Source organism: Ochotona princeps, chromosome 16 (assembly GCF_030435755.1).
Source record: "Ochotona princeps isolate mOchPri1 chromosome 16, mOchPri1.hap1, whole genome shotgun sequence".
Classification (NCBI taxonomy): Eukaryota; Metazoa; Chordata; class Mammalia; order Lagomorpha; family Ochotonidae; genus Ochotona; species Ochotona princeps.
In genome coordinates this window covers 20,906,021-20,913,714 of record NC_080847.1, presented here as the reverse complement: position 1 = coordinate 20,913,714, position 7,694 = coordinate 20,906,021, and the positions used below count along the sequence as shown (strand labels likewise).

The window sequence follows — 7,694 nt, the reverse complement described above, 5'->3', positions numbered from 1 at the left end:
TTTGGCCTGGCCCTGGCTGCTGTGGGCATTTGGAAAGAAAAGAGTCTGGCATTTGAATCTCTCTTATAATGTCTTGCAAATGAATAAATGTTTTAAAAATGATTTAATTTGTTCTGTTTCCTCATATTTATCCAGTTGGGGTTGTCTGAATCAGGATCTTGCCAGTATGGAATTAAGGGGCAAAGAGGGAGATTTAGAGATTTTCCCGTTAGGGCGCACGGGGCAGTGGCAGGATGGATGGAATCAGAACTCCTTTCTGAAAGCACATTGAATAAGGCAGAGAAGGAAGCAGGGAAGGTGGGAGAGAGAGACAGCGAGAGCAAGAGAGCTGGAAAAAGAGACTTCTGAGGCCCATGTGAGAATGAGCACTCATTTTCATTTTCCTCTGCTCAGCTTCCAAAGTCCTTAGTCTATCCATGGGCTCTGAGAAAGATGCATCATCTGTTACATTAGACTCTTTTCAGTAATAGATTCAATGTGTCTTTGTAGCCATTATGATTTAGAGTATGAACGTACACACACACACACACACACACACACACACACACACACACTGACTTTTAACAAACTGAACAGGCTTTGCTTTCTTCTGCCATACAGCTTGCCTTTCCAAATAATTCTCCTTTCCATATTTCCATTTTACTAATTCTTCCCTACAGATGACAGTTAAATGTGGATAAATATATCAGTCATTCTGTATACAAGCACTCTTTTCATATGACACATGCATAAAAAGAAAGAGCAGGTTGAAAGCACCCCATGAATTGAAGCTGTCTTCCCATTGATGCTCAGGAATGGCTGAAATTTGGCTAGCCAGGGCCATCGTGTCAGGGGCTGCTGGGACCTGGTTGTTTTTCATTTCTCATTTTCCATCACAGTGATCATGCCATCTGCTTTTTGTCACTTGTTCTTATCAGACACGCCAAAACAGACCACACTGGACATGAGAGGCAGCCAGCACTGCCTGGTTTGGCTCAGGCATCCCTGGGGGTTGCACCCACTCGTCCCTTATCAAATATATAAAGGTTTATTTACTATTTTGTGCATTATTAGTTCTTAACCTGAACCTGTTTTGTGGGATGCATAAGAAAAGAGCCAAATCTATGACTTTGTTCAGAGAGAAATCATATATTGGTGTAATCGGTAATTATTCACAATTCTCAGCTTTGTGGTTTTCATTTCAAATAGGAACAGAGCACACTTCATTATAACCTTTAAGTATAAGTCTAACTTCTCACAAAATACAAGGATTTAGGAGTGGCTATTTGGCATACAAGTTGAGATGAACTGCTCAGAATGCCTACATTTCATATTTGACTTACTAGATTTGAATCATAGCCCTATACATAATTCCAGGTTCCTGCATATACTCTGCGGGGTAGTCGGTGATGGCTCAAATTAATGGGACCCTAACATCCATATGGGAGACCCAGATTGTGTCATGTGCTTCTGATTTTGGCTTGGTCCAGTTCCAGCTGTTGCAAGCATTTGAGAAGTAAACTGGATAGATGGGAGATTTCTCAGTCCCACTCAAACGAAAACAAAACAAAACAAAGCAAAAAACCAAAACAAAAAACCAAAAAAATCTTTCTAATTAAAAAATATGAGATTTTTGTCAGCCAAAAGTAGTAATCAAATCATAAAGAGAATTTTGGTATTTGATGTTCTCTGGCTCAGTAATTATATCTCTGCTCCAGTGAATATTATTGTTCAGCAGTATGAATCAGATAATATTTTAGCTTACAAAAATCTTAAAGACATTCTACTAAAACTCATCTTTGCTCTTCGCATCCCATGCCTGTTTCCTCCTGGCCACTTTCCTCTCAAGGGTTGTAAAGCTACACATATTGGAGAGCTTGTAGTCCTTGGTCTTGACTCGTAGAGGGATTTGGTGTTCATTTTATTCTGCAGATAGGAGTGGTTAATTTCCATAACCTTCTAACCACAGGAGAGATTCTAATTGCCATATGTCTTTCTATGGTTTAGGGGCAGAAACTGTTTCCAAAGACAGAGGCTAGAAATGGGCTAGAAAGCCAACCCAGGGCTTTGACCCTGAGCGCTCCTCTGCTTTCTCTGACTGTTGGGTCACGGCTGGAATGACCTAGAGATGCTCACATTCTCCTTGGTTCTGGGATTAGGGCCCTAAGGAGAGTTTTTATCATAAGTCTTCTCTTTGGGTAATGATGAAAATGAAATATTAAGAGCTCTTCATTACAGGCCTTAGGGAAATAGGCAAATATGTTACAACTTTCTAAAATATGTTCTGATTAAATATCTCATTTCTCCACTTCATAATTGGGAGATAATAGAACAACTGATTGTGCTAAACGGATTCCAGCAAGCCTTACTATCTCATTTCATCAGGAGGGAATACTTATTTCTCCATTGTCTCATCTTTGTCTACAAAGGATAACTCATTCCTACTATTCAAAATAAATTTCTTTAGGAAAAAAAAAACAGCCCTAACTATCAAAGCTCCTTTGAATTCCTCTTTTGAATTATAAAAGCTATATATGTAATATGTATATACATATTTATATAGATGTAGATATGGACGTAGATGTGCATTGGCACATAATGTTGAAAGCAGGTTTTCTAGTTAGAATTTTTTGTATCCTTCATAAAGCTTTTCTTTCGTTTTTCTAAGATCAGTGCATCTTTCATGAGCAAAAATAAACATTATAAAACATTCAGTACTAATCTCCGAATTGCTAACATGATGTTGTCGCTTGTTTTAAACTCCTAAATACTTCCTACACCATGGACTTGCAGAGAAGCCTTTAGTTAAATTCAACAAAAGAAGGGTGGAGTGTAGACTGCATGACAAATGTTGTGTTAAGACCTGGATAGTTAAGATTCAGCAGGCAATTCTGTGTGCTTGTATGTCTTGCTGTTTTATTATGCACTAACAGCAAAGATTTAGATGAGGTTCTGGAGATGGAGACAGGATTTTTGTTTGAACAAACAGGGAGTTTTACCATCCAGAGATTGTGAAAATGATCATTCCCAGGCAGTGGCCATGGAGGTAGAAAGGAAAGCTTCCTCCCATCTCCTATGGAAGGGCACACGGTTCTACTTTTGGCTTTCTGGAATACAAATGAGTGAGACAGTCTGAGAGCAGAAAGGTAAATTGGGCCAGATTGTGGAGCTTCCTAAAGGCTAGCCAAGGAGCTTGCCCTCTATCTTCCAGGAAATAGGGAATGATGAAGGTGAGCAAGAGAAATGAAGGAAGATGACAGCAAGTGCTTCCTCAGATCTGAGTTTCATTCATTTCCAGAGATTTGCTACTTAGTCACAAGAATAGGGGTGATCATACTTCAGACGAAGTCTGCCAGCATTCATTAAGACCACTGCTTAATATGAACTGACAACATCAATGTCAAAATCAGAGCTTGGTGCTGGCAGTATTTCAGCAGAGGTATCTTTGAAGCTTCTAAGAACTGGTTCAATAAGCAGCCTTGCTGTGAAACACAGAGCTTGGTATTTAGAAGGGTTTTAGCTGGCATATCCACAAAGCTGCGTTGTCCTGTCCACTGGCTAATTCCAAAGTGAAATGCTGAAATATAGCTCTTAGCTCCAAGAAAGCATGTAGGCCTCTATTTGCATGCAAATCATTGCCGTTCATGTGTGAACTCCAGCAGGTGTCGTTCTGCCAGATGGAATAATTTGGGGTAGGCCATCCTCCTTGCTAAAGGCCACAGGTACTGCTGTGGATCTCATTCCTGTTTTCCACATCACCTTCTGGGGAATAATCATTTCAATAATGGGCCTCAAGGAAAGAAAACTTCATTCTACCCTGTCATCATCTGGTAAACAAAATGGTGCTAATTAGTGTATCACTTAGCTAATGTAATATTTGATGCAATTAGTAAGTTGAGTCACAGGGCTGCATTGTGGTACAGCAGGTTTAGTTGCCACTTGCAATGCCAGCATTCCACATCAGATTTCTGATTTAAGACTGATTGCAATCCAGCATTCTGCTAATGTATCGGGAGGCAGTGGAGGCTGGCGTAAATACTTGAGTCCCTGCCACCCCCGTGGGAGACTCAGGTAGAGCTCCTGGCTCCTGGTTTTGGCCTCACCCAGACTTGGTTGTTGTGGCCATTTGGGGAGTGAACCAGTGGATGAAAGAACCCCCTCTCTCTGTTTTGCAAATAAGCAATTTAAAAATAAATTGAGTCACAGAAACAGGGATAACAGGGCACACAATAAATTAAATAGATCAAGCTCTATGCCATGGTGCCTTGCAGGGGGATGAGCTGTTTTAAAATGAAACTGGATATCTCTTTCCCAGCCATTGTCGGCCAAAAACTCATTGAAGTGATGATGAGCATAAACTATGAGCTTTCTATGAGAAGCATACGGCCACAGAAGCTGCTGCTGATGCTCTGGGTGAAGAGTGGAATGACTTTGATCTGTATCAGTGGTGGAAATGACAAACAAGCCTTTCCCATGAAACAAGGCATCTTGTCCTATGACTGGGTTCACCTGCTGCTGAACCAGGGACATTCTTGTTACAGATAAAGGAGCACTGGAGAAAGCAAGCACAAACTAGTTCGGGGTTACATTGTTGATGCCAGCCCGAGTGTTTTCAACTTGGTTATTGTAGAAAAAGGAGAGAAGGATATTCCTGGATTGGCTGATACCATGGTCCCTCGTCACGTGGGTCCTAACAGAGCCAGCAGAATCTGTAAACTTCAATCTCTCTAAAGAAGATAATGTACAGTGTGTTGTAAGAAAGCCCCCAAACAAAGAAGGTAGGAAACCTAAGATCAAAGCACTTAAGATTCAGCGTCTTGGTTACTCCACAAGTCCTCCAACACAAACGCCTGTGTATTGCCCTGAAGAAACAGCATACTAAGTATAAGAGGCTGCAGAATATGCAATACTTCTGGCCAAGAGAATGAAGGAGGCCAAAGAAAAACAACAGGAACAGATTGCCAAGAGACATAGGCTGTCTTCCCTGAGAGTGTCAACTTCTAAATCAGAGTCCAATCAAAAATAAGGCTTAAGGATAATAAATAAGATTGGATTAAAAAAATTAATGGATCAAGAAAACTCCCTTAGGTTTTTACAAGGTAGGGAATATATGCAGTTTTCAAGGAAAACCATTATGGTCTTAATCCAAGTGATGCTGCCTGGTTAGGGGTGTATATGTCCATGAACTTCCAAGAACCCCCCGTGGTATTTGTTTTGTTATTTCTCTTTCAACACCTCTTCCTCTGTCTTTATATATATATACATATTCCTTTCTTCCATCATTATTGTTATCTAGAACCAGAATATTTGGGTTCCAATCACAGTTCTACTTCTTACTAACTAGAAGACTTTGGATTAATCACTTAAGTTTCCCAAGTGTCAGCCTAATTTTAAAGTAAGAATGATAGTAGATGACTGAATTTAATTTTCATGATCATACATAGTATGATGTGAGTAGTTTAACAAACTGCTTATATAGTAAAGCTTAATAATAATAACAATAATCATTACTGTTAATAAAATAGCCACCAAAACTAGTTAAACTAAATTTACTTATCCATGTAGTAGCTAATGATGTGCTGGGATCACTGATTCACAGATATGATTTGTCCAGTAAACAGGAAGCTCTTAAGATTATCTTTTTTATCTTATTATTACCAGCTGTGTGCTCAGTGTCTAATGCTTAGAGGAGACATTCAACACTACAGATCATTTTATGTCCTCTAGGTCTATCAAAAAGTTTATAGATCTTTGTTATCTTTCATATGTATCTTTTATCTTTTCTCAACAATACTCTATGGATTAATTTTTTAAAAAGATTTATTCATTTTATTACAGCCAGATATATACAGAGGAGGAGAGACACAGAGGAAGATCTTCCGTCCGATGATTCACTCCCCAAGTGAGCCGCAACGGGCCGGTGCACGCCGATCCGATGCCGGGAACCAGGAACCTCTTCCGGGTCTCCCACGCGGGTGCAGTGTCCCAAAGCTTTGGGCCATCCTCAACTGCTTTCCCAGGCCACAAGCAGGGAGCTGGCTGGGAAGTGGAGCTGCCGGGATTAGAACTGGCGCCCATATGGGATCCCGGGGCTTTCAAGGCGAGGACTTTAGCTGCTAGGCCATGCCGCCGGGCCCTCAATGGATTAATTTTTAAAAAAGATTTTTCTGTTTGAGAGCAGAGTTACAGAGAGAGATGGAGAGATAGAGAGAGATCTTCCATCTGCTGGTTCACTCCCCAAGTGGCTGCCATGGTTAGAGCTGAGCTAACCTCAAGCTGGAAGCCAGGAGCTTCTTCTGAATTTTTCACATGAGTGCAGGGTTCCAAGGATTTGACCCATACTCCACTGCCTTTCCAGGCCTTCAGTAGGGAACTGGATCAGAAGTGGAACCACTGGTACTGGAACTGGTGCCTCAGGCGGAGGCTGAGCCTACTGGCAAGGCAAGCAGCAGCCTATCATGTTGTTCTACAACACTGGAACTCATAGTATTTGTCATTGGTTTTTCATTGCTGATTATTAATCTTACCACATTCATTATCTCCACCTACAAATACCCACAAGCAGGCTGGTGTGGTGGCTCAGTAAGCTAATCCTCCACTTGTAAGTGCCAGCATCCCCTATGGGCACAGGTTCAAGTCCTGGTTATTTTACTTCTTATCCAGATCTCTGCTTATAGCCTGGGAATGCAGCAAAGGATGGCCTAAGTCCTTGGGACTTGTACCCATGGGAGATATGGGAGAAGCTTTAAGGTTCCTGGTTTCAGATGAGCTCAGCTCTGGCCTTTGTGGCCATTTGGGGAGTGAACCAACAGATGAAAGATCTTTCTGTCTCTCCTGTTTGTAAATCTGCCTTTTAAATAGAAGTGAATACATCTTAAAAGAAAAACAAATACCTACAAGTTTCTGATTGCTCCATTCTAGCTATCTTGGCTTCCTTGCTCTTCCTGAAATAGAGTAAAGCCTTTGGATCTGCTTTTTCCCTCTACCTGGAATACGATTTTCCTAAACATCATCTATTAAAATGACATTCTTTGACTATTCTAACTCAATAGCTCTATCCTTAGTCTTATCTTCAAGTCATCCTTTTAACCATTTCACATTTATTCATAGTTCATTGGACAGTGTATATTTATATGCATTTATCCCTTTAATGAGTGTCTTTATTAACAGAATGCAAATAGTTTTTGTTGGTTGTTGTTAAACTGCCAAAGTTTCACTCAGAGACACACTGTGGACAATACCAGCGTGTGTGTTTTGGTGGCGAATGAATCAGATGTCCGCTTCTCCCTTGGAGGTTTCCTGTGGCTCTGACTGGTAATCTGCTCATCATCTAGCTGTACTTGACCAGAAACCTTTCACCCTCGACTCAGGCATAGTTTTTTTCAGTGAAGAGAACATTACACTTGTTTAGGAGCTACAGTTTCTGAAAAGATTCATTCTGCAGAACTTCTTGAAATCTGTATGAATTACACGTCAGATAATGGCATATGTAATTGTGTGAAAAATCAGATACCATCATGTATTATAGTATACTGTTTAGGAATAATTTATGAGGGGAAAGGAGATTTAAATCTGTGAAATTTTATTCAATGACTTATGGATTTTTAGTGAGCCTTTGAGGAAAATGGTCAATTATTCTATTACGGCTTTAGAATCTCTTGGACAATTTTGAACACGGTGGTGAGAGAATTATTACAAAGTCATTAGAGCCCAAA

General features: G+C 40.4%; 1 pseudogene; it reads left to right on the top strand.

The window, feature by feature from the left end:
- The first annotated feature begins 4,269 nt into the window (after positions 1 to 4,269).
- Positions 4,270 to 5,005, top strand: LOC101534463 (small ribosomal subunit protein eS6-like; annotated as a pseudogene).
- The last annotated feature ends 2,689 nt before the right edge of the window (positions 5,006 to 7,694 follow it).